The sequence below is a fragment of the Petaurus breviceps genome, unplaced genomic scaffold, assembly GCF_028583685.1.
Source record: "Petaurus breviceps papuanus isolate PSGF00001 unplaced genomic scaffold, PetGlider_PUasm1.0 38, whole genome shotgun sequence".
Taxonomy (NCBI): domain Eukaryota; kingdom Metazoa; phylum Chordata; class Mammalia; order Diprotodontia; family Petauridae; genus Petaurus; species Petaurus breviceps.
Window position 1 is genome coordinate 68007477 of NW_027186304.1, and position 26908 is coordinate 68034384.

Consider the following 26908-nt stretch of genomic DNA (forward strand, 5'->3'; position numbering starts at 1 on the left):
ATTATAAGAAGTTATTAAAAGGGTTAAAAACCTATTAAATGTCAAAGAATTTTCCTGACTCAAACTTCTAATAAAGAAATAGAATAGGCTTTCTTTCTGAATTATTTAAATCTTTACTGACTGTGCATTGAACCATGAAATTAGAAAAGTGTTATTAGAAGTGTTCTCTGGTTTTTAGGAAAGTTGGAGCAGAGAATGTATCAAACCATAGTCTTTAACTATCCTAGTTAAAGCAATGGGTTTTTAATCCCAAATACATGGTTTCTGCTGATATAAAGGGGTCATAATTAAAATTTTGTCCTGCAACTTGGAGATAATAAAAATTATTATTACAGGAACATACATGTTCATTTAGTATATTTGAGCTGTATGTTTTAATTTTCATTTGGACAAATATCTTCAATTTTTGCTTGATCTGGCAAAGTCCACTAATGTGGACATTCTCAGCAAACAATTAGACTTTTAATAGTGACTCATTTTAAAGTGTTAATAGCTAATAAATTGAATTATCTGTCTTTAAGTGTCTAATTCTTACAGGGTCAATGGCAGGTATAGGTTGAAGGCAAGCAATGGAGGACATAAATGATTATATAATTCAGTATGAGTGAAACTGACACAACTAATTTAATATTTCAATAAGTAATAAAATACATTATTCACTATCGTAATCTAGTTTACTGATTGGAACAACTCTCTATTTGGCAACCTATTAAAGAAGGCTATGACCAATCACTTAATTTTCTTTTGACTTACTTCAGGACAAAATCCTGAATTCTTACTCCTTTCTAACCCTGAGTCTCCTCGGCTGCTTTTGGGTATTATGCCTGTGGAACACCTGGTGTTTAGAATAGCAGGAATCCAGAATGAATGGATTACAATATAATGATACCACTGCCAGGTCATCTGAATGAAGCAGGCCAGTAATACCAAAGTTGATAATGTCAGAATAGGATGATATTAGAAAAATGGAATTAACTGTTTAATGTAACACTTGGGGCCATTGTGATTTCTGTTATGGGTCAATCAATCAATAAGAACTCAACTTACTGCTGAGGGAAGAGAAGGTTAATTAACTCAATAAGCACCTACTACGTGCTAGGCCCTTGGTGTATAACCAAGGTGTATAACCATAAAAGTGAATCATTTTTAAAGGGAGTCAGCATCTACAGAAATAAGATTTATGGAGTGTGGAGGGAGGAGTGAACTCATGAAGAATTCACTCTGGTCGAAGTCAGCAGCCATTTATTAGGCACGTACTGTTTGTCAGACATTGATGTAAATAAGCACTGAAGATACAAAAGAAAATCAACAATAACCACAACACTAAATAGTCCCTTCCCTCAAAGTCCTCACAGTCCAATGGTGCAAACAACATGGAAACAAATATATACAAATCAGATGAGGGATAATCAGTAGAATTTCCATGAGAAGAAACATTTGCTCTGGACCAACACTGAAGGATTTACAATTTGGGATATTGTATATGTCAATCATCCTCTGCTCTGGGCCCTTGCAAAATGCACGTATAACTAGAGGGTCCCAGCTGGTTCCCATAGACCCTATCACCTCGGCAGTGTTGAAGATGACTGATGACTAAGCAGGAGGAACTGTCAATTTTGTTGGGTTAAAAGGAGAAATAGCTTTCACTCTCATTCTTTCATTCCCTGTTTTGAATGGGTTGCCTAGGACTGAACTTCTCTATTATTCTTACACTGAGAGCTTGGATTCCTCTTTTCCCTCAGCTGTTAAGTCCCCAGCTGCCTCTTCTTCTTTATATTTCTTTCCCAGAAAATAGTGGATTTACATAGTAATTCAAGAATGGGTGTTTCACTCTCCTCACACTGCTAGATTATGAGGCAAAGGTATGTAGCCATTGAGAGCTATGGGTCCTGGATACTCAACTAAGATTTCATTTAAGGAGATTGCCATAGCTGAGCCACTAGCAGCTGCCTAACCAGAAGACAAGAACCTTGAGGGAATTGCTGAAGGGACAGGATAGACTGAAGTGAAAATGAAATCTGGTTAGCACTGCCAGGAGGTGATGGACTTCTGAGTCCTTTGAGTTCCTCAAGTGGTTTTTTGTTTTTTTTTGGTATTTGTCCATAGGTTCTTGTATGTTGTGATATGTTACTGTTTCATATTTTAAGTATTTGTCAATATGTACTTAACAAGCCTTTTATATTATAAGAACTTCATTTGTGAAAGAAGAACTACAGAAAATAGCTTTACTGTACCTGTTATCTCCTACTTTGTATAAGTAAATTTTCTAGAAAGAAGCCTGTTAGTTTCTTTGGGAAGACTCCAGAAACAGGCAATTGTTAAACATTGTTTTAAAGATTTTTCTCTAGACTTCTACTGTGGGTGGGGGTATAATGAGCCAGAGAATGTGAGAATAGGCTTGACATGAGGTAATGGGGGAGGGCACTAGCAGTTGGAAGTATTAGGAAATGCTTCTTGTAGAAAGTAGAGCATGTGTTGAGTCTTGAAAGAAACTTGTGAGATAAATTTAAGAGGCAAAGGTGAGGAGGGAGTGCATTCCAGGCACTGAGAACAGAAACAGAGAGAAATACAGGAAAATTAGGTTGGGGTTTGGTGGAGAAAAGTTTTATGTGACAGTTTATATTTGCTTTGAGAACTAATAGGAAGTCAGTGGATTTTATTGAGCTCAGTGACATAATTACATATGTGCTTTATGTTCTTTTAAAAATGATGAAGATACTCTCTTTTGTGGCAGCTTGCAAGATGCCTTCCCGACTAAGGAAGACGTGGAAGCTCCATGGGCACGTTGGCCACGGCCACGGGCGCATTGGCAAGCACCGAAAGCACCCCGGAAGCAGTGGCAATGCAGGAGGGCTGCACCATGACCGGATCAACTTCGACAAATATCATCCAGGTTATTTTGGTAAAGTGGGCATTACCACTTGAAGAAAAACCAAAGCTACTGCCCAACTGTCAACCTTGATAAGCTGTGGACCCTGGTCAGTGAGCAGACCAGGATTAATGCTGCCAAAAACAAAGAGGGCCTTGCCCCTATCATTGATGTTGTACGGTCAGGCTACTACAAAATCCTAGGAAAAGGGAAACTCCCCAAGCAGCCAGTCATCGTGAAGGCAAGGTTCTTCAGCAGACGAGCAGAGGAAAAAATCAAGGGTGTTGGTGGAGCCTGTGTCCTTGTGGCATAAAAATCCAATGTTATCAAATAAAACAAATGACTTTATTATTAAACATAAAAAAATGATGAAGATAGGTCTCTAATACAATCTAGACTAGGACCAGTGTCTAAGATGAAGTCATAGGAACCATGGCTGTCACAAGTGGAAATGAGATGAAGTTGAGGGGAATAGCTAATATATGGAATGAGAGACAATTCAAAGAGATCTCAATACATTTTATATTTTGACTAAAAGAAAGCCCCCACAAGTACGGTATGAGGGAGGCAAGGCTAGACAACAATTCTTGTGGAAAAGTGTCTGGGGATTAAGTGGGTGGCAAGGAAAACCAGCCACATTCTTCATAGGACGCTGTGGAAGCCAAGAAAACAACCCAAGGCCCTACGTTAAGAGAGGCAGAGTATCCAAAACCATTTAGGTGATCCTTTGAATGCACTTTTCCCCTGAACAGATCACATCTGGAGAGTTCAGGGTGTCATATTTTAGGAAAGATGTTGAAAAGCTGGAGAGAATCTGAAAAATGACAGTCAGGATGGTAAAGAGCCTCAAGATCCTGTCATACAAACATTAGTTAAAAGACTTGGTGATGTTTAGCCTGAATAAAAGAAAACTGGATGGGGGATGGGGCAACATAGTTGTGTTCAAGTATTTGAAAGGGTGTCATGTGGAAGAGAGATTAGATGTGTGAAGGATGTGGCTGCTTTTAGACTGGGTTTCTATGACCCCAAAGGGCAGAACTAAAAGCAACTGGGGGAAGCTACAGAGAAGGAGATTTTGTCCATATGTAAGGAAAAATTCCCAACAATGAGAGCTCATCAATCAAAGGCTAGATGACCCCTTACAAAGAATGCTGCAGAAGGGATTCTTCCAAAGGTATGGTTTGGATGGGATTGTTTCTGAGGTTCCTTCAACCTCAGAATTTCTGGGATGTCACTAAACAGAAGAAATTAAAATAGAATCATTATTCATATTTTCCTGTAAAGTATTTATGGAATCAGTCTGACCTTGAATAAAAATAATTGCACCAAGCAATTAGGTCACTACATATATACATATACACATATGGAATGCAAATTAAAAACAATCAAAATACTTTGAGTTTGGGAGCTGGCAATTTGTTAGGCAAGCATTTTATGCCTTCAGCCACGGAGTAGATACAAAATATATCTACGGTTTTGTTGTTTTGAAATGATGGCATAGAGAACCTCCAACACTGAGATATCATATCATTTGAGAGAATATTTTCCAATGTGGAGTGTTTTTCTGTAGTTCTCAATCACTGGTTACCTTGTGTTATAAATATGTGGTACATTACTTAGATGGCCCCTCCTCAGGAAACCATAAGCTTTAAGCTTCTTGAGAGCAAGGGTTTTTTATTCCTAGTACCCAATAGAGTGTCTCGCACATAGTAGGAACTTATTAAATTATATTTCAATTAATCTAAATTAATTTAATCTACTTAATTTAGAAAATTAGATTAAAAGTTGAATGAAAACTTCCTGATTTCATTATTCCAGTGAGAACCAATGATATCTATCAAGTGATCCAAGACTTAATATTAAATTACAGAATATCCTAGTACCTGTGAATATATGTCTAGTCTTCATAACTTTGATCAATGCAATGAGGAACCATACATGACTCTAGAAGACTGATGAAGCATACTTACTCCTTCCTAGAAGAAATATGATGGACTACAGGTTCAAAAAAAGAAATGAATTTTTGGATATGGCCTATGTTTATAACTATTTCACTTTCCTATGGTTAAAGCCAGGGAAAGTGCTCTATTTATCTATCTATCTACCTACCTATCTGCTTATTTTTGGGAGAAGAGGGGTTTAGGGATAGTGATGCTCAAAAGAAGGTCATTAAATGAACAGAAAATGCACAGAAGGGAATAGAAGACAGTTCAGAGGGATAGACAGACTAGTAGGGCAACTTTGAAATTGAATTTGTTTATAAACCCTAAAAAAATTAAGCTTTCTCAGTTTTTGCATATTTGAAATATTTCAATGACCCTCTTTTGAATGAAATAGAATATTAATGTATCATAAAAATGATGAAGGGGATGGTTTAAGAGAAACTTGGGACTCTGAAATGAGGCTGATTGAAAGGAAGAAAATTAAGAGAAAAATTTATACCATAACAACAGCATTATCAAATGAACAAATGTGAAAGACTTGAAAAGTGTTAATTAATGAATGATCCCAGAGGACTGATGAGGAAGAATACTTACCCATGCCTGACAGAGAAGCAGTGGACTAAATATATGGAAACAGTGGAATTTTATTTTTGCTTGACTATGCATATTTGTTATAAAGATATTTTTCTTTTTTCCCCCACTGGTGAGGGCATGGGTAAAGAAATGTGGGAGAAAATAAATATTTATTTGAAAAAAAATTAATTAAAAAAATGCAAGCTGTACCAAATAGACTTACATTTTTGTAAGCCATCCTTTCTTCTGCTTATTGTGAATGGAAATATTCATTATCTTCCAAGGTCAAAATAATAAAAAAATAAAAATAAAACAAATATGAGTCTAATGTTGAAAAACAATTCACCTTTCTTCACTGAGTCCTAAAATACCTTTGTTAATACATTACCACTAGCCTGTGTCTTGCTTTAGCCAAGAATGTGGCTGATTTTAGCTTGAGTTTGCATGTAACCACCAACAAACATTTTGGTCAACATTTTTATTTTAACTTCAGTATATGGCTACATGACAGCACCAAAAATGTTTTTAAGGATAATAAAATGTTCTTGTGGCTAGATTTTTCTGGGCCTTTAGCAAGTTGTAGACCATCCTAGGAGTGTTTAAGTGAAAGTACTTTGTGCTTAGTACTGAGTTAAGTGCTGTATTTACAGAGCCATAAATTCCTGTCCCAAAGGCTAAAATGGTGTTTGCATGTTCATTGCTCCACCTGCGAGGAAGTTCCATCTCCTAGCCAATCAGGCAGCAAAGCCCAGGAGTACAAGCCAAAGGAACAAACAGAAAACTGGTCAGACTAGTTTGTTGAAAAGATAGCAGAGGTGGCACGTTTCGTCAAAGCTGAAATGAAATGTTTTGTATATGTTAGCAGCTATTGAAAATTAACTCTACAAGGTGTTCTCTGAGTCTCCCTTACCTCAACATAGGATATTATTAGGCTGTTATTGCAGAGGCAGTCTTTTAAAAAGTTTGTTTTTCAACTTCTTAATATAGATCTGACTCTACATTTTTATTCTTCCCCCTCACTATAACACCAGTGAAAGCAATTTTCTGTTTATTGGGAAAACTGAGGGTTTTCCCATCTGTTTTCACTTCTGAAGTAATAGAGAACTAGGGCAACTGTTGGGATATTGTTCTTAAAAACATAGAGAAGGGAAAAAAGCCAGTGTGTGGACAACCTCCAAGTAAAATTCTAAGCTTCTTAAATGTTTTACAAAGTACATCAATGAGTTTGTGCAAAGGATAGTACTGAATTATTATTGCTGTGAACAAATGTATTTATTTGATGACACTTAATGAAGTTCTACTGCAAGGTGGATATGACTTGAGTTCTCAAAAGGTTATAGTAGAAGAATATATTTTTGGAAGATCCTACAAAGTTGGAACAGGATTGAGTGTAGACCAGGACACAGGATGTCCATGCCTATCATCTTAGGATCTGTGAAGTTAATTAAAGTGAGACAAATTGTCAGAAAGTTAATAATTTTTGCTGGGGTTGCATAAATTTAAAGACATGGAGACCCTGTATTAGGACTAAGCCTTTGTCATGTCAATTCTACAAGCATTTTGTTAAGTGTCTACTATGTGCCAGGGCACTATGGGAAGTGCTTTAGAAAGATTCCATTTTATCCTCACAACAACTTTATTACCCTCATTTTACAGTTGAGAAAACTGAAGCAACAGAGGTTGTGACTTGCCCAAGGTTGTGACTTGCCCACTGAGAATCTGAGGGTGAATTTCAACACAAGTCTTCCTGACTCCAGATCCAGAGTTCTATGCACTGTACTACCAGCTGCCTTTTTGAGATGCAAATGTAAAAAAATAAAGTTTCTGGATTTAAAGAATTTACATTTTACTAGAATAAATAACATATGCATGAATAAGGATGGTAAGAGGAAATCTGATGAGAGAAATAACCGGTGTCTAGTATCCTTGATTTGGGAACTCTAGAACCTGGCTAGAATATTCCTAGGAGTTTTCTTTTTGAGATATTTTTCAAGAGGTGATCAGTAGATTCTTTCAACCTCTATTTTGCCCTCTGGTTCTAAAATATCAGGGCAATTTTCCTTGAGAATTTCCTGAAGGGAGATTTCTAGGTTCTTTTTTTGATCATGGCTTTCAGGTAGTCCACTAATTTTTAAATTATCTCTCCTGGACTTATTTTCCAGGTCAGTGGTATTTCCAATGGGATATTTCATATTGCTTTCTATTTTTTTCATTGTTTTGGATCTGTTTAACAGTATCTTGATTTCTCATAAAGTCACTAGCTTCCATTTGCTCTGATCTAATTCTGAAGGAATGATTTTCTTCAGTGAGCTTTTTAGATTCTTTTTCCATCTGGCAAACTCAACTTTTTTAAGGCATTCTTCTCCTCATTGGCTTTTTGAGCCTCTTTTGCCATTTGAGTTAGTCTCTTTTTAAAGGTGTTATTTTCTTCAGTCAGATTGTTGACTCTCTTTTCATACATCATTCTCATTTCTCTTCCCAATTTTTCTTCCACTTCCCTTATTTGGTTTTCAAAATCATTCTTAAGCTTCTCTATGGCCTGTAACCAATTCAAATTGTTCTTGGAAGCTTTTGGTGTAGGAGTTCTGATGTCCTTGTCTTCTTCCTGTTCCATGCTTTGATTCATTTTGTCCCCAAAAAAGGAGTCCAAAGTTGGATTTCTGTGCTTGCTTTGCTTCCTTTGCTTGCTCATATTGCACTCAATTACTTGACTTTTGAGCTTTTTGCCACAGTAGAACTCTGCTTCCAGAGAGGAAAGCTTTGTCCAAAATCACTGGGGTTTTCTCAGGGGCTGGGGCTATTAGTTGGCTGCCCTCTCTGAAGCCTCCACTATCTCTGGCAAACTGGTAAGACACCCCAGGACCTCCACCCAAGACAGTGATCTAGATCCAAACAGGTTAAAGCAAGATTGATTACACCTCACACTGGTTGCTTGGTCCCCCTGCAATATGCAGGCCAGGAGCTCTGAAGCAGACACGCAGTGGCAGCAGCACAGCTGCTGTGCCTCAGCCGTTTCTCAGCCACTTCTCCTTCCAGGGGGCAGAAGCCAGACCACAATCCTGAACTCCCTGTTCCCAAAGTCCACACTGCACTGACCTCTCACTTTGTCTTTGGCATTTATGGTTTGATAATTCTGGCAACTGCCACAGATGCTGGTGATCTACTCTCCCGACTTCCCTCTAGCCACAGCTGGTTGGGCCACCCTGGGGCTAAAACCTTGGAATCACATGGGGATGGACTCTGCTCCCAGTGGGCTGCAATCAACCCTTCCTGCTAGTCTGCTGGGCTGTCTTTAGTGGGACGTTTGTTTCTCTCTGTCACTTTGTGGATTCTGTAGCCCTAAAGTTTGTTTAGAGTCATTTTTTATAGGTATTTGAGGTGATTATGGGGGGAGTGCAGGGAGTCTTCTTGCTTCTATGCTGCCATCTTTGCTCCTCCCCTGGTGTCTAGTATCTAGACACTATAGTATCTAGTTTGGGGGATAGCTTGTGGTCCAATTTGGCTAAAACTTAGATTTTCTTTATGGGTATAAAATTTATGTATATGAAATGAGTGCAAAAGGATAAATGAGAACTAGAGTGTGAAGCGCTTAAAAAGTCAACCTCTTGTCTTCTGGGCAATGAGGAGCCACTGGTGGAAGAAATATCCACATTTATAAAAATCACATATTTTTAAATGGTGAATAAATGAGAATGATGTTGACATGCTTCAGAAAGAGAAATGGGTTATCCCAGGATAAGATTTTAGATACTGAGGAGGCTCCTTGTCCAAGAAAAGTAGGATTGTGATTGCCATATATGATACAATGTGATCTGAAGTATATAATGGAATTATGTGGATGGTGGCCTATCTTTAAAAAAAAATGCTTCTTCTGGTGATGCTATATGAATATCATTCACGGAATTCCACTTAAGTTGAGGATCACTCAATGAGCAAGGAGAGGCTCATGGCAGACATAAGTAGGCAATAATAATTTGCAAATGAGGGATTTCACTGGAGAAATAGTATACTGTCATCAGAGAAATATGGAATGGAAAAAAATGAGTTGATCATGTATTGAAAATAATTGAGAAATAGAAGAGATGAAGCTCAAGGGTTCTTAACTATTTTGTGTCTTTCACCCCTTTGTCAGTATAGTGAAGTTTATGAATTCCTCAGAATGATGTTTTTAAATGCATAAAATAAAACACACAGACAACAAAGGAAGCCAATCATAGTGAAATACAGTTGTAAAATATTTTTTAAAAGTTTTCAAACCCCCAGTTTAAGAACCCACAACTAGATGAATCATCACAAGCATTCCTTCTACCTCTAGATCTATTAACTTTCCTTTTTGTTTCAACACTCATTTCTGAGTCTTCTAGGAATGCAAAAGTCCACTTAGATGCTTCAGCAAATGTCTCATAATGAACATAATTTAAAATTTAATGTTTAGTAGCTGAGGATCTTGCACTGCTTCCAGAGCATCATTTTGAACCTCAAAATATCATTTCTAGTACTATGGTTGTAGGTCAGAGGACCATGAGATTTAGTTATAAATGATACATTGCAGAGCTTATATAGTCCAGTTCTCTAATTTGTAGATGAGAAAACAGAGGCCTAAGCATCAATACATGATTTTTCAAGAGATACAAATATAATAAGGAGCAAAGCTCAGATTTAAACTAAGGTATTAACAGTCCAAATCTACTATTCCTACTACTATACCATATTGCCTTTTTCCTAAACCTGGGTCGAATTTGTACTGACCTCAATTTATACCCTATACATTTATTAAAAAACAAAACAAAACATAACAAACACAACACCCTTAATCTCTGAGCTCACTTGGTTTTCTTGATATTTGATTCTCTTCTTTAAAAATGAAAGGTAATAAAAAATATTCCACTTGATTAAAACCTTTTGTTACTTGGGTTCTGTTAATAGTTGTGTGTGTGTGTGTGTGTGTGTGTGTGTGTGCCTGTGTATGTCTGTTAGGATATAACCTTTGATGTTAATATGTCCTTACATCTGAAAATTAATTACTACAACATTCATCATATGAAAACAAAGAAAATATCCTCTCCTTACAAAGGAATGACTTTGCTTAAAACATCATAAATTAGTGATACATTTTCAAGATCATTAATGAGGAACAATTATCTACTTTTAGTTATATAACTACTGTGTTAATTGCTACATTGATATATTTATAAATGTCTTGCTTCTAAACTGAAGGCTAATTTTTACCTGGTTTGAGGACAATGGTTGCATATTTTTAAAAATTAAATTATTGCAAGGTTTGCATAATTATTGTGTAAATTTAACCTCAACCACCTCCATGGCAAGAAAAATGGAACACATTAACAAGATTATTCTATGAGTACTTCATATTTGTCATGTAAAAATTAATGGAAATTAAGTTGCCATCAATGAATGAATACCAGGACTGGCATAAATATGGCATCAATACTTGACTTCTAAAGTCCTGTACAATCTAGCTATGATATACTTTGCAAGTCTCATTTCTCCAACCAAACTCATCATTTCTCAAATGCATTCTAGACCTACCTACTCTATCCCATGCTTTTCCCTATATTGGATATTTGTTCCTCTCCCACTGGCCCCATTTCTGCTTGCTTACATTATACCTATCCTTCTATGCCTTACAACACTTGGTAAATGTTTGTTCAAAGTCTAACTCAAATGACACTTTTTAATAAAGGGTGAATCAGATGCCAACTACATATTTTTCATTTGTGTACATTTGATCACTTCTACTGTATTACAAGTTCCTTGAGGCAAATAGCTAGGCCTAATTTAACTTGCTATTTCTCCAATGCTTAGCTCACTGAAATTGTAAACAGCAGTAATTTAATAAATTTTTAATGAGTAAACGAATCAGTGAATGAGCAGATCTTTATTCAGGTCATCCTTTTATTCCTCAAGTTTTTCCTTTTCCTAAGGAGAGCCATGAAATGTTTTTAGTCTGGGAAACTTTTTCTTTTTCATGTAAAAATACCATGCCATGCATTTAAAACAACAAATTGTCAGAATGGATCCATTTTTGTGAGTAGGAGTTTGTTATTAATTCATTAAATATTTACTGATATTAACAACTATATTTCACCACATTCCCAGCATTGTGAACCCAAATAACAAGAAACCTAATACCACAGTTAAATATTGTGGCTTTTAAAAAATGTTAAACATGTGTGTTACTGCAAGGCAAGATATTTCTTGTAAGTTACAAAAAACACACTTTGCTCTTGGGGAAAAATGTGGTTTAATGATATGGTAATAAGTTCACAGTTCCTCAGCATTGTATCTACAATTTGTGTCTAAAATATATTTAATATCTCTAGCATAATTATATGACCACAAGATGCCAACTTCAATAATGTATTTTTGAAATGGGAAAAATCTCAATTACTTTGATGGACTGTAAGGAAAAGAGAAACTCTCAGCATTAAAGTTTAGTGCCTATTATGAGGGAATAGCAAAGAATGGCTACCCAGCAGTTTTAAAATTTAAGACCACCTGATCATTTTTCTTCATCTACATTTCTAAATGCTAATGGGACTTTTCTAGTAACACTTGATTTCTTGGAAAAAAATATTCTTGGAAATGACAGAAGACAAAATCTTCTGAAGAAAAGTAATATTTTCTCCTAGTCAGAATGAGCATCTTTCTTCTTCCTTAGAACCTTTATATTGTTAAAAAAAATATTTACAGTCCCTGTTTCTTCTTGCTTTAACAGAGGTTGGAATATTTTTTTTTCATTTGGGGCACATACTTTTGCCTACTGTTTTCCAAATATAGCTTTTCAATTTTGTTCATCATGTAATTCACAGGAAGACAGGGTAACATAGTGGATACGGAATTGGCATTGGAATCAGGAAGCCTTGATTTTGAGTTCCACCTCAGATACTAGTGTGTAGCCTTGGGCAAGTCACTTAACTTCTCTGTGTGTAGCAGGCAAATCCCTAGAACTATAAGTTATAGAGCAGTTGATTTCAAGAAACAAGTCATTGTAATATTTTTTAGATAAAAATATGTTAGGGAAGAAGTGAAAGAGAATGAGAAATGATTTGACAAAATTGGAAGAGATCATATGTGGAGTCCTGATAAAAGGAACTTTTTATGAAAGTTTTATTCAGTCTTATAACACAGTTTTACCATACTTTAGCAATAAGTTAGGTATGACTATGAGAAGTATTTCCTCGTCAAGCAAGATTCAAGTATTGTCAGATCACATGTAGTTGTAAGCAAGATCTCCACCTTTTCAAACTTGTTATCTCTTATTTCTGAACTTGTGGATGTTAGTTTACAAATTATGAATGAAAATTTAAGGTGGTGACCAAGATGGCAAAGGAAAGACAGGAACTTGCTTGAGATCTCCCCCAAACTTCTCCAAATACCTATAAAAATTGACTCTAAACCAATTCTAGAGCAGTAGGACCCACAGAAAGACAGAGTGAAACAAATTACCAGCCCAAGACAACCTGGAAGGTCAACAGGAAAGATCTGTTGCACCCAACTTGGGAGGTAAGCACAGGTCAGCATAAGCCAGTCCAGGACAGACTGGGTCCAGTGAACCCATAGCAGGCTTCAGGGGACTGAATCACAGACAGTTGTAGTGGTTTCCAGACTTCTTGACCCACAAATGCCAAAGACAATTTAAAAAGTCTGTAGGAAAGGTCTGTCAGACTTGGGTGAGGGAGGAGCATGGTCTGGCCCTGGTCCCAGTATAGGCCCTGGGACAGGGGTGGCTGCTTCCAGAGCTCTAAGTCCACAGATGGTAAGGGGATAGAACAACTGGTCAGAAGGAGATCGCAGGGATCTCTTTGTTGGCACCGAGGCAGGACTCTGTTACTTTGCCCATATTTGGATGTGAATGGCAGCCTGGGGTGGAAATTCTGGGGAGAAGAGGAGCACTGGCATAGCAGAGCTTGTGGCAGCAGTGGAGAGGAAACCCTCCTCAGAGTTCCAGGGCAGAAAAGAGTGCTTGTGGTCATTCACAAACCACAGTAGACCACGAGAGGAGTAAACACCTCTCCTTAGATCATACAACCTTGGAAGAACTGAAAACTTATGGGTCCCTAGAAGTATCTCTGAAAACAGTTGCACAAAACTGAAAGCTAAATTTGGGACAGTATGCCCTCCACACTGGAAACAGAGTGCTACCTTAACAAAGAGTTAAAAAAAGTCAAATAATTGGCAGGTAAAATGAACAAACAGCGGGAAAAAAACCTCAAACTATAGGAACTTACTTTGGTAACAAGGAAGACCAAAACATACACTCAGAAGAAAAGTAAAAAAAGTCAAAGCTCTTTCACCCAAAGTATCCAAGAAAAATATGAATTGATTTCAGGCCACGGAAGAGCTAAAAAAGAATTTTGAAAAGCAAGTAAGAGAAGTAGATGGAAAAAATGGGAAGAGAAATGAGAGTAATACAAGAAAATCATGAAAATTGAGTCAAAGCTTGGTAAAAAATACTGAAGAAAATAGGATACATCAAATGGCAAAAAAAGGTCCAAAAAGCCAATGAGGAGAAGAATGACTTAAAAAGCAGAATTGGAAAAATGGAAAAGGAGATTCAAAGGCTCACTGAAGAAAATAATTCCTTAAAAATTAGAATAGAGCAAATGGAAGCTAATGACTTTAAGAGAAATCAAGAAGTTATAAAGTAAAAAAAAATGAAAAAATAGAAGACAATGTAAAAAAAAACTGACCTGGAAAATAGATCCAGGAGAGAGAATTTAAAAATTATTAGACTACCTTAACACCATGATAAAAAAAAGACCCCAGACATCATCTTTAAAGGAATTATTAAGGAAATCTTCCCTGATATTCTAGAACTAGAGGGTAAAATAGAAATTGAAAGTATTCTCCTGAAAGAGATCCCCAAAAGAAAACTCCCAGAAATGTTATAGCCAAATTCCAGAGTTTTAAGGTCAAGGAGAAAACATTGCAAGCAGTCAGAAAGAAACAATTCAAGTGTTGTGGAAACACAATTAGGATAACACAAGATTTGGCAGTTTCTACATTAAGGGATTAGAGGGCTTGAAATATGATATTCTGGAGGTTAAAGGATCTAGAATTAAAACCAAGAATCATCTACCCAACAAAATTGAGTGTAATCACTGAGGGGGAAAAATGGATATTCAATGATGTGAAGGAATTTAATGCATTCCTGAGAAAAATGAGGTCTAAATAGAAAAATTGACTCTCAAATACAAGATTCAAGAGAAGCATGAAAAAGTAAACAGGAAAGAGAAATTATAACCGAATTATTAAAATTGAACTGTTTATAATCCTATATGGAAAGATGATATTTGTAACTCATGATACTTTTTTCATTCTTAGGGTAGTTGGAGGGAATATAAATAGAGGGCACAGGGTGAGTTGAATATGAGGGGATGATATCTAAAAAATAAAATTAAGGGGTGAGAGAGGAGGGAATAAGGGCAAAGGGAGAAGTAAAATGTTGTAAATGATCTCACATAAAAGAGGCAAGAAAAGGCTTTTACACTGGAAGGGAAGAGGGGGAGGTTAAGAGGGAATGAGTGAACCTTACTCTCATTGAATTTGACTTAAGGAGAGAATAACAAACACATTCAATTGGGTATGGAAATTTATTTTACCCTATAGGGAAGTAGAGGGGAAAGTTATAAGGGGGGATAGAATGGAGGGCCTATGGGGGGAGGGGGTAATCAGAAGCAAACATTTTTGAGGAGGAAGAGGGTGAAAGGAGAGAATAGAATAAATGAGGGGTGGGATAGGATGGGGGAAAATATAGTTAGTCTTTCACAACATGACTATCATTGAAGTGTTTTGCATAATTACACATGTATAACCTATATTGAATTGCTTAGCTTATCAATGAGCATGGATGGGGAGGGAAGAAGGGAGAGAATGTGGAACTCAAAGTTTTAAAAATGAATGTTAAAAATTGTTTTTACATGCAACTGAGAAATAAGATACACAGGCATTGGGTTATAGAAATCTATCTTACCCTACAGGGAAATAGAAGGGGAAGGGCAGATTGGAGGAAGGGGTAATCAGAATGCAAGCCTTCCTGGTGTGGGGGGAAGGGGAAAGATGAGAAGAAAATTTGGAAATCAAAATTTTGTGGAAGTAAATGTTGAAAACTAAAAATAAATAAATGCATTAAAAAATTGAATGTGGCATAAGAATACCTTTTAAAAATGTAGTTTTGTTTAAGACAAAACAAAACAAATGATCTCTGGCCAACAGAATCCGTCAAGATTAGGAGTACAATCTGTGCCCTTGGACTAGAGAAAAGCTAGCAGCTTCATATAAGGAAGAAGTCTGTAGTCCCTCTGCCTACAAATATGATTCTGTCTCCTCCAAGAAATTCTTTCTTATGCCACATTACTTAAGCTTGTCATATCTTCTCATCTCTCTCTACTGTTCTCTTGATTTAGCCCCTACCTATATGATTATTCCATCTCACTCTCTTCTGATTTATATTTATCCATGTCAATTTTTTCTATATTCTCCCATTTGGTGATCTCATCAAATTCCAAGTGTTTAATGATAATTTCTTGGGAGAAGATCCCCAGATTTATATATTCAACCCTAATCTCTCTCCTGAGCTCCAGTGCTCTATCAAAAACTGCATCTTAGATATGTAGAACTGATGTTCTCTTGGCATCTAAAACTCACTGTGACCAAAACAGAATTCATTGTTTTCCTCCAAACCTATTCTTCTCAACTTCCTTACCAGTTACTACACTGTTATCCAACCATTCACCCAGATTCACAACTTCAATGTAATTCTCAACCCCTCATTCTTACTAATATAGACAGTCAGTTGCAAAATACCCATTTCTACCATCACAACTTCTCTTTCACATGTCTCTTTTTCTCTTTTCATAAAACCTTTATTGTAGTGCATGCACTTACCTCTTACCTGGGAGTAGCCCTCCGATTGAATTCTTTATCTCAGGTCTCTCCCCACTCCATTCCATCCCCCACAGAGTAATTGATTTTCCTAAGTTTCTTTGAAAATTCAACTTAAATTCTACTTTAGGTAAGAGGCCTTTCTTGGTCTTCCCAACTGTTAGTGCTTTCCTCTCTAAGGCTCCCTTCCATCTGAACTGTATGTGTCTTTTGTGTACATGCCATTTCTTCCATTAGTAACATAAGATCTTTGAAGGAAAGAAGTGTTTTTGCTTTTTCTTTGTATCTGCAACAATTGTCACTGTTCCTGGCACATGATATGGGCTTAATAAATGGCTCTTTGATTTTCTGATAAATTTCTAGAAAGAATTATGGTCACTCATTGCTTTTTCATCACTTAGTCAATCTTTCACCCTAAACTATCTGGCTTCCACATCTACCAACCTATTGAAACTACTCTGCTGGTGACCGCCCAATTAGGAAATCCAATAATTTTTTTTTTGTGGTCTTTATCTTTCTCGACTTCTTTACAGAGTGTGACAGTGATGGCCACTTCCTCTTTCCTGGAAATCTTTCCTTTCTTGAGATAGGGAGGTCGCAAGCATTTATTAAATGCTCAATAAATGCCAGGCACTGTGCTAATCACTGGGGATACAGATAGAAACAAAGGGAAAGACAGTCCCTGACCTTAAAAAGCTTACATTCTAATTGTGGGAGACAACACATAAAAGAAGGGTAGAGTTGGGCATAAGGGACACCAGGAGTAGGCATGATGGCAAAGTACTTAAGAGTCAGAAGCACAGCCAGGAGAGGAATGAAGTTGTCCTGGATCATTCCCCAAATGAAGGCACTGAAAGGAACTCACCAATAAGGGAAGGGGATTAAACACGCCTCACATTCTTCTGCCTTTGCTCTTCTCGTTCTTTATGCTTGGACTACATGCCATTCCTTCCCCCCACCCCATTCTCTCTTCCTTTCATACCTTCTACCGGTCTTTACCTACTAAAAAACCTGTCCTCAGGATCTGGTTCAAATTCTGCCTTTTCCACGAAACCTTTCTTGAACCCTGTCTCCCTCCCTACCCAGAAGCATTTTCAACTTCCTCTGAAGTATCATACACTTTTTATCTCTTTTACTGACCCTTTCCATACTTTGGCTTGCACCATAGTTATTCTATCTCCTTGTCTTATTCCTGCATCAAGACTGTGAGCTTCCTAAGGGCAAAGACCATGTCTTATTAAACTTCATACTCCCTGGAGCACATATCCCCCCAGCATCTTAAAATATAGTTTGTGTGCAATAAATATTTGCTGAATTGAACATTTCATAACTTCCCATTGGTATAAAAGAGTTAATGAAATGTCTTGAGCTAAAGTTATGACCCTGGCATGTATGAAGAAAGCTTGGCTTAGCACATTTGGTTACTCAGAGTCCTTCACATATTATGTCAACACATTTTGCTGTGTGGTCAAATATAAGATAGGGCCAACATCAATATAAGGCATTAAGCATTTCAGAATGTTAACAAGAGAAATTTATGAGTTAGGACAATAAATGGTGAAAAAAATGATTTCTGAAGGAATGAAGACTGAAGGAGAGGACATGGGAGTGGAATGTAAGAAAATGGCCATGGAGATTTTTTAGATTAAATTAACAGGAAACCCGGAAAACCAAGAGGACACTTTTCACTAGTACAATGAATTCCCTCACTTAAACTTTCCATGATAGATTCTTATTTCTGACATCTTATTCATGAATTTTTGGATTCACCAAATTATAGAGCTGGGAGAGATAGTAGAACCAATCTAATTGCCTCATTGTACACACTATAAAATCAAGGTGCACAAACATTAAAGGACTTTTTCAAAAGCAGAGAGCTAGAAATCATGTGTCAGAGACAATAATAATAGCTAGCATTTACATAACAATTTAAAGTTTGTAAAGTATCTCATAGATATTATGTCATTTGATCTTCACAACAATCCTGGGAGGTAGGTGGTATTAGTATCCCCATTTTACAGATAAGGAAACTGAGGTAGAGATTTAAACGACTTGTCCAAGGTCACAAAACTAGCAAATGTCTGAATCCAAATTTGAACTCAAGTCTTCCTGGTTCCAGGTTTGGAGCTCTATCCACAGCACTTCCTAGATGCTTGAAAACATTGTATTAAAAGGGCTACAAAACCTAATGCTGAAAGTGACATATTCCTTTATCAAGACCAATTATCTTAATTTCTTTCTTACTGAACAGAAAATCAATTAAAGGTTAGTTTTCCTCATAAAAAGGCACATTAAAAGAAAAGTCTCAGTTCTATATATCATTGATACCAAAGACATAGTTTTAACTCTTACACTGGGTACTCCAGGAGAGAAAAGTGATTGGGTAATTACACAATTGGTATTTAATTAGACATCTGTTAGATGATCTACCATTTGCCCACCCAAAGTGAACAGAGGAGGAAGTTTCACAGAAATCTGTTCCTTGTATTACACAGATAGTGCCCCTAAGACAGGCTTGCCCCAGCCCTCCCATTTATGAGATGTGACCAAGAGGAGAAAATCAACTTCCCTCCCCGGACTTCTGCTTGCTTCCTGTAAAGATGTCTTTGTGCTGCTATTTGAAGGAAGCTCTCAAAGCAGTAGAGAAACCTTTTCCTTTGGTCTTTTTCTCTCCTTGGTGTTCCCTCAGGAGGTAGACTCTCTACTTGGTTGTCTAGCTGCCAGAAATTCACTGAGAAGAGTATTTCTACTCCATCATTTCTGTAAGTGCAGAGTCTAAGGATCCCTTGAATAACTTGTATTTTTGAAAGGAATATCCAACTTGAATGCCAGAAAAGCTTTTCTCATCATGATGGATGAGGGTTTATTGTTGGCCAAGTGTGACAAGAGTCCTGGGTTATATCATTAATCATCCTAAAAGCTAACGAACTTCAGAGTGTTCATTTTACCTGGCTGGTGAATAGACTGTATTACACATGGCTTCTTGAGCTGGATTCCAGTTCTATTTTACTGCATCCTCAGAGTCCTGAAGATTTGTTAAAGCAGCCCCCTGATCTATGACATCCTCCCACCCCCAAATTAGGCTCAGCATTCTTTTGATTTTGAACTTAAAATATCCTACAACAAAATATGAGTCTATATAAAAATAGGGAAGAATTGATTTCAAGACATGATAGAAAAATTTATCCTGTGTTGGAGAAGGGAAAGTGTAAAAGGTATTTATTATTCATTGAATATGTGTGTTTGAAAGAGGACACTGCTCATGAGACTGTTGTATTCACCAAGGTAATCTTGGCATCTGGATTTGCCTAAGCAGTGATATTTTGGAGCTAAGGTTATATAATTAGAGACAAAGGAGAGAGTTATATTTTATGTTACTCTTCCTGTGGAGAGGAAGGAATTTTTAGTTCAGGAAATTGACAGGATCTAGAAAATTATCTTTTGAAAGTGTTTTTTTTAATTCACTTTACCCCCAAAACAAAAAAATTTGAAAATGCTGTCTAGTTCAGATCTATATTCCTATGCAACACTTTTCAGAGGAAGAAAAAAAACTGTTTTTAAAAGTAACAGAAAATATGGCATCACAACATTGAGAAGTTTGAGAATGCTGGATTACTTAATGCTTGACTATCTTTGGCAAAGTGATTCCAGGATATTCTTGGGGATTGTGACTAACCATTCTTTCTGGAAGACCATGACTAAATATGGGCCACGAACAAAAAGAAGAATCTATTATTAGTTTCAGTTGTATTTCTTTTAACTGTGTTTTCTATTGACAAGTTTATCAAAGTGTAACAAAGGATTATATGGAGAATTAGTATATTCCACAATCCATAACCTTTCTTTCCAATCTTATCTCATAGAATCCTCTTCATACAGTCTATTTTTCCAGGCAAACTCGACTACTTTGTCAGTTTTAATTCTTGTCAAGGCCTCTATCTTTTGCTTTTGTCATCCCTATGCCTGAACTGAACTTCTTCCATTGGGCTCTCCCTCCTAGTCTCTGCCTCCTATCTTTGCTGGCTTCCTTCAAGTCTTAAATAAATGCTCTGATCAGACCAGATGGGGAGAATTATGTTCAATCCTGTACATCATATTTTAATAAGGACATTGATAAACTAGAGAACAATATAATGAAATAAATAAATTGAAGGACTATGAATTAATGATATATGAGTATCAGTTGAAGGAACTTGGGTTATTTAACCTGAAAAAAAAAACAGTCTTTGGTGGGTGTGTGTGTGGGTGTGTCACATGATTGTTATCTTCAAATATTTGAAAGGCTACCAAATAAAAAAAAAAGTTTTGAATTCTGTTTGGCACTAGACCAAAGAATTAGGAGCAGTGTATGAAAATTATGAAGAGATAGACTTAGTCTCGATAGCCAGAAAAACTTCCTATTAGAGCTTTCCAAAAATGAAAATGGATTTTTCTGGAGGTGGTTAGATGATCTGCCTTGGAATTATTTAAACAGAGGCTGGATGATCACTTCTCAGATATATTATATATGCTAAGGATTCCTTTGGACATTAGTTGAAGTATATGGCCATCGAGGTCCCTTCCAACTCTAAATTCTAGGAATCCTGAGGTAGCATTTTGGGATAGCTGAACAATTGTTTCTGATGTGCCCAGAAAACCCTGAGGGTCTTCCCCTCTCTGATTGATTTTTCTTTTTTTGACTAGGTAAAAGAGGCCATTCTTTGTCTCATTTCTTACTTAACCTTAATCACTGAATAGGATTTGCCTTAGCCAATCCCAGACCTGGGAAAGACCTTAGCTTAAAAGGGTCATGGTCTCCCACTGCACTAGGGTCATCTGCAGTCCTCCTCATGTACATCTTACCACTGGACCCAAACTGCTCCAGAGGAAAAAGTGAGGCTGGTGACTTTGCACAGCTCTCCCTCACTTAAACCCAATTCACTTGCAAGTCATGATATCACCTTCCTGATGCCATGGTCCTCTTCGAGAACAAAGGACAAACAACAACAAAATCTCATATGTTCTAAGAAAACTTTTCTGGTCCCACTTAACAACAGTGTCTTCCTATGAAGACTATCATCAGTTTGTCAAATCCATATCTATCTATTTACATCATATCTATATATCTATCAGCTCTTGAGATACAAAAAAAGCGCAAAAGCAACCCCTCCCCTCAAGGAGCTCACAATCTAAGAAACGCCATCAATATGTGCACACATAGTATATATGCATATGTGTGTATATATCATACACACATGCTGCTTGTTAGGTTGTGTATAAATAAGTTATTTGTTAGATTACAAACGCAGACATCTATATCTCTTGATATATGTGCATGTGTGTATATGTACTTTTGCTATTGTTTTGTTGGCATAAAGTTGTTTTCCCCCATTAGACTGTGAGCTGCTTAGCCCACAGAAAGGACTTCATAAATACTTGCTGATAGTCTGCCTGTTTATCACCCTCACTTCTATCACAATTATTTGTGTATACATCCCTTTCCTCTATTAGAATGAAAGCCTCCTAAAGGCAGGACCCATGTCTTATTGAACTTTGTAACCCCAGCATTTAGTACAGCCTTCAGACACAGGTGATTATTTAAACTTTAATAAATTAAATTGAATTTATAATCCCTTTCAGGTATGTTTACTGTTGCTTTGAGACTCAGCAGACTTAAAGAAAATCCCTTTTACTGGTTGCCTTTGTCACTTTTTTTTGTTGTTATTTGTTTGAATAAAAGAGCTAGAGTAAGTCTATTAGGATAGAGAACAGAGACAACTTACCATGTATAAATTTAATTTCATTTTTTTAATATGGCAGGAGTGTAACAGTTTACTGGATAAAGACTATGCTAATATTTTGGTATAAACTGAAGAAGGAAAGTGATGCTGAGAAATCTAAATCCATCAGTAGAATGAAATAAATATTTTGTGCCTATCATGTCACTATCCTTAAATGCTAAAAGTAAACAAAATTTAAATAGTCCAGGTCATTGCCCTCATGGAGGTTTAATTCTACTTCTACAAAACCCAAATAATTATAAATAATCATAATGTAAAATATATCTTAGCAGTAAATAAAACTGCTTCATGAGATCTTTGGGGTATAGATGGGGGTCAAAATTTAAGTACTTTGCAGGAAGATCAAGGAAATTAGGAGGTGGTAACTGATCTGAGTTTTGAAGGAAGGATGGAATTTCCATAACCAGAAGACAGAGAGGTGGCAGTATGGGTGGTAGCTATGGGACAAGGAAGAGTGGCTAGGACAGGCAGGTCATTCCAAGCATAAGTAACAGTGAAAGAAGGGAAAAGGCACTTTCCTGGGAAAGGTGAACAAGGAAGGTATAGTTCATGAGCATGTAGATATTGCTGGGATATGTATAGGACATACTAAGCAGTCCAGCTTGGCAGGACTGTATAAGAAATGATAAAACAAAGTGTAAATTAAAGCTAGATTGAGAAGTATTAGAGGATTATAAAGGACTTTGAGTTTGGACCTGCCCCTTTACAAAATTTCTCACTTAGAGAGAAATGAATAGATTTCTTTTTCTTTTTCATCCCTAACACTCTGTCATCCAGTTTCCTATAAGTTGTGTCTGATCTCAAGGGCTTTCCCAGGCCAAAAACTTGGATACACCATCTGGCCTATGCTGGCTGACTTTGGATGTGTTTTATATCTTGTAATGGTAAAACAACCAAGAGGCGAGTTTATCTTCTTTGTATGTAGGGGTGTGGAAAAGTAACCGTTTTTAACTTTTGTGGCTCTGCACTAGAATAACTCAAGTAAGAGTCATTGTCATGTATTTGCTATTGTTTTTGTGGCTAAACTATCGCACCAGGCCAGTTCATTTTTTTCTGTCTTAATTAAGTAAACAGGCCCAGAAATTATGGCCTGAAAATAGCTAAAAACAACTCTGAAGCACTCATTTTTCCAATTTTGGGGGGAGGGGAAGGGGTAAAACCTTTATTATTATTTTTTGTGAATCTTTATAAATATGGAATTTGATGAATATAAATGACATCTTCCACAATTCTTCGCTTTGCTAGGATTTGTATATGTAAGTATGCAGGATGGATAAAAAAGTTTGGTCAGCTCCATATCAGTTACTGGGATAAGCTATCTACGGGGGATAATCTCAACAAGATCTGACAGTCTGATTGTTTTCTTTTATTAATGGAAATTACAGTGCTAGAAGATTGAAGCAAGGGTAATATTTCCTATTTTCCTTATTAGTCTAGAATGTCTTGAGTGAGTCAAATGAACTGTAACATAAATTAAGGAGATTATAAAAGCTCTTGCATCCTCAAAACATCTCTCTGCATTGGAATGCCATATTTAGAACTATATTCATTTGGATTAATAAGCTCTGCCCCTTAAAATCTAAATTTACAATGATGAACAAAATAAACAGTTTCAAGTCATTCATACCTCAGTGGGAGTTACTTGAAACATTTTTTTTTTCATAGCATTAAAAAAAACCTTTAGCCTTTTTTTTCATTAGGAAGTATTTAATTTCTTTTTCTCTCACTTCTTCCCCCCTCATTGAGGAAGAAAAAGAAAAACAAAACTCTTTTAACAAATATGTGTAGTCAAACATAATTTTCTTTTAGAAACAGGAATTTTGATAGGGCTAGAGCAGGGGAAATGGGCAACTTTTGAGCACAGAGGTGCTGCTGCTACAAGAGGGATAACCTAGTTGGGGCTTTGGAAAGGGAGAAAGCAAAATGGGGACCTTCTGGGGGTACTGTATGAAAGCTGGAGCAAACTCTATTAGCTGGCAAAGTCTAGAAGAAATATTACCTGGCACAGACCCTCTTCTAGCCTATAACAAGTTTTTTCATTCTAAGGAGACTTGAATAGCAGGAGAGTGTTCATATCAAACCACAAATGAAGCATTCAAAATGTACTTTCTGGCACAACAAAAAGAGAAAATTCTGGACTTCAACTAAAAGAGTCCAGCCAGCTTATTATACATAAAATGAAATGAAAGGTAGTAATAAAACTAAATTAATTTAGCTTTATTTATGTGAAGAAAAGCAAAGAGATTCATTTCAAAATGAAAAATAGTTATATATGTATATATGTGTACATACATATATGCATATGCATACATGTATCTATAAGTATATATACCTGCTACATTTATATTATAGAAGGCTACATTTTGATTCCAGTTTGTGAAGATTGTATATATAGAAAGACAAAATTGGAACCAAATTTCAAATCTTACACATTTTTTAATTATTTAAAAATTTTCTTATGCTTTTTCTTTCGATTATTTTAAAGATATGTTCCCGAGTATACTGGCTGCCCCAATAACTCACATGAAAAATTTCTTTATAAAGGTTATAAAGATCTCTATCTGGTACCTATGCTCTTTAACTTAGTATTATGATAGTGCTTTAACTCTTTGTCTTCCCTATTTCTGTTATGAACATCACAATTCTACCTAGTCACCCACGCTCATGACATCAGAGCCAACTTTGAGTATTTCCTTTCCCTTGTACCATACAATCCAATCATTGCCAAATACCATGAGTTTTATGTCTGATTGGATTGCTAAGTACAAGGGAGAAGAAGACATCAAAGATGGCTTTTGGGTCATGAACCATTGACTAAGACAATATCTTTTTCATCCATTTTCTCCTTTTTTTCATAGATATTAAGACATCAGAAGAAACTTACAGACCATCTAGTATATTCATCTTTATATAAAAGGTCCCTGAAGATCAAATAGAAGCAATGCTTTGCCCAAGGTCACATAATTGCAAAGAAGAGGAAGCAGGATTTGATACCAGGTCTCTTTTATACTATCTAGAACTCTTGACATGATTCCATGCACCTTTCCCGGATGCCCTGAGTTCAGGTCACCTCATTGTCTTTTGCCATGAATATCATAATCACCTTCTAGCCTATCTTTGTGCCTTTCATCTTTGTCTCCTTCCTTTCTACCCCACTCATAACTACTGGACTAATCTTCCTAAAGCACAATTCTGACTAAACCATCATCATTGCCCACTCAACTCCATTGCCTGGCATTCATGGCCCATACTTCCTTGATTCTGTGCTTCTGCTCATGCCAATGTTGGCTTTCTCACCCTCTTGCCTGTTAAAATCCCACATATACTTTAAGTCTTACCACTAAGTCTACCTTCTTTATGAGGCCTTCCTTATCTCATTATGTAGAAGCATTTTCACAAGTCTTCAGATCTTTGATAGCATTTTGTACTTATATTATTCTATTTTGTTATCATGATTGTTTATATGTCTTATCTCCCTAAAAGCTTATATGCTCTCATAGGGCAGTGACTGTTTTTGTGTTTCTTACAATGTTCAGTAATAGAGGATCAGACAGCTGATACTTAATTATATTTATTGAATGAATGAATGTTGAATGAATATGACAAAAGTTGACGACAAATATCATTAGAAATATACTGGTTGTGGGGCAGCTAGATGGTACAGTGAATAGAATGTGGCCCTGGAGTCAGGAGGACCTAAGTTTAAATCCTGCCACAGACACTTAACACTTACTAGCCATGTGACCTTGAGCAAGTCACTTAACCCCAATTGCCCTGCCTTCCCCCTCCAAAAATAATAATAAAAAAAGAAATACTTATTGCAGTAGGAACAGAAACATGTAATTCAGCCTAGCTTTCCCTCAAATTCATTTTCATCCAAATTGGAATTCCAGATGCCTGCCCTCTTTCCCAATATTGTAAAGCAGGAGTAACAAAAAGCCTCCTTTTCATATCCCTCCATACTTTGCCCACTGTTTGCACACACAGTTAGTGGAATCACAGCACTCCTATAATCCAATAAAGTTCACACCACCAAAGACATATATAATTAAGGATCTGAGAGAACATCCTTCAGGTTAGCTTCAGTCTCTTTTTAACTTGTACGTGACAAAACAAACAGTCTCTTCAGGCACAGAGAAAATATACATCTGTCATCCAAAGCAAATATGAAGTCGTGCAGTGTACTAAAATACGTAGCCCTATCAAATACTTTTTAATCCCAGTGAAAGCCTCTGTTTTCATTAGAGGAGTAGATGAATATTTGGGAAAAGTCTACACACACATACATACATACATACACACACACACAGGGAGAGACATACCCTGCAGGAAATCTCTCCAATTGATTTTTGTCTGCTCTCAATATTTTGTTCTGATCGCTCAGGGTAATGAGGATAACAAATATACTGCTTTAGGTTTTCTAGTCTCTCCTTCGAAGCAAGAAAGCAGGACTGAATCAAGTACCAACATGTGCTGGATTTGAAGGTTCACAGAAGCCACGATGTGCAGACTCACTTGTAAGGATTCAGATCTGAAACTCACCCCAGGCACCATGATCAGCTTTCAGATTAGACTGTCTTGACTAATGGGGATTTCTTTCAGAGCCAAGATGAAGAAAAACAGGCCAAGGACACAGAATTAGTTCTTTCTTGGGATAGGAGGGTAAATGCCATGAGTATTTCATCAGTTCTGCCTGCACTCAAACCAAAGTGCCAGGAACAGAGAATCTCATGCCTGGCAAATGTGGCAATCTAGGAAGTCCATGCTGTGCTCACTAGAGGGTGTGCTTTCAAAGAATGCTTTCAAAAAGCTCTAAAGAAGAATCCCCTTCAAGT

General features: G+C 36.6%; 1 protein-coding gene and 1 pseudogene across 2 annotated transcripts in view; one reads left to right on the forward strand and one right to left on the reverse strand.

Annotated features, from left to right (window-relative positions):
* Positions 1–26908, reverse strand: part of TOX (thymocyte selection associated high mobility group box) — a 387018-nt gene that overhangs the window by 91552 nt on the left and 268558 nt on the right. The gene's annotated exons all lie outside the window — the stretch shown is intronic.
* Positions 2370–3576, forward strand: LOC138170577 (large ribosomal subunit protein uL15-like; annotated as a pseudogene).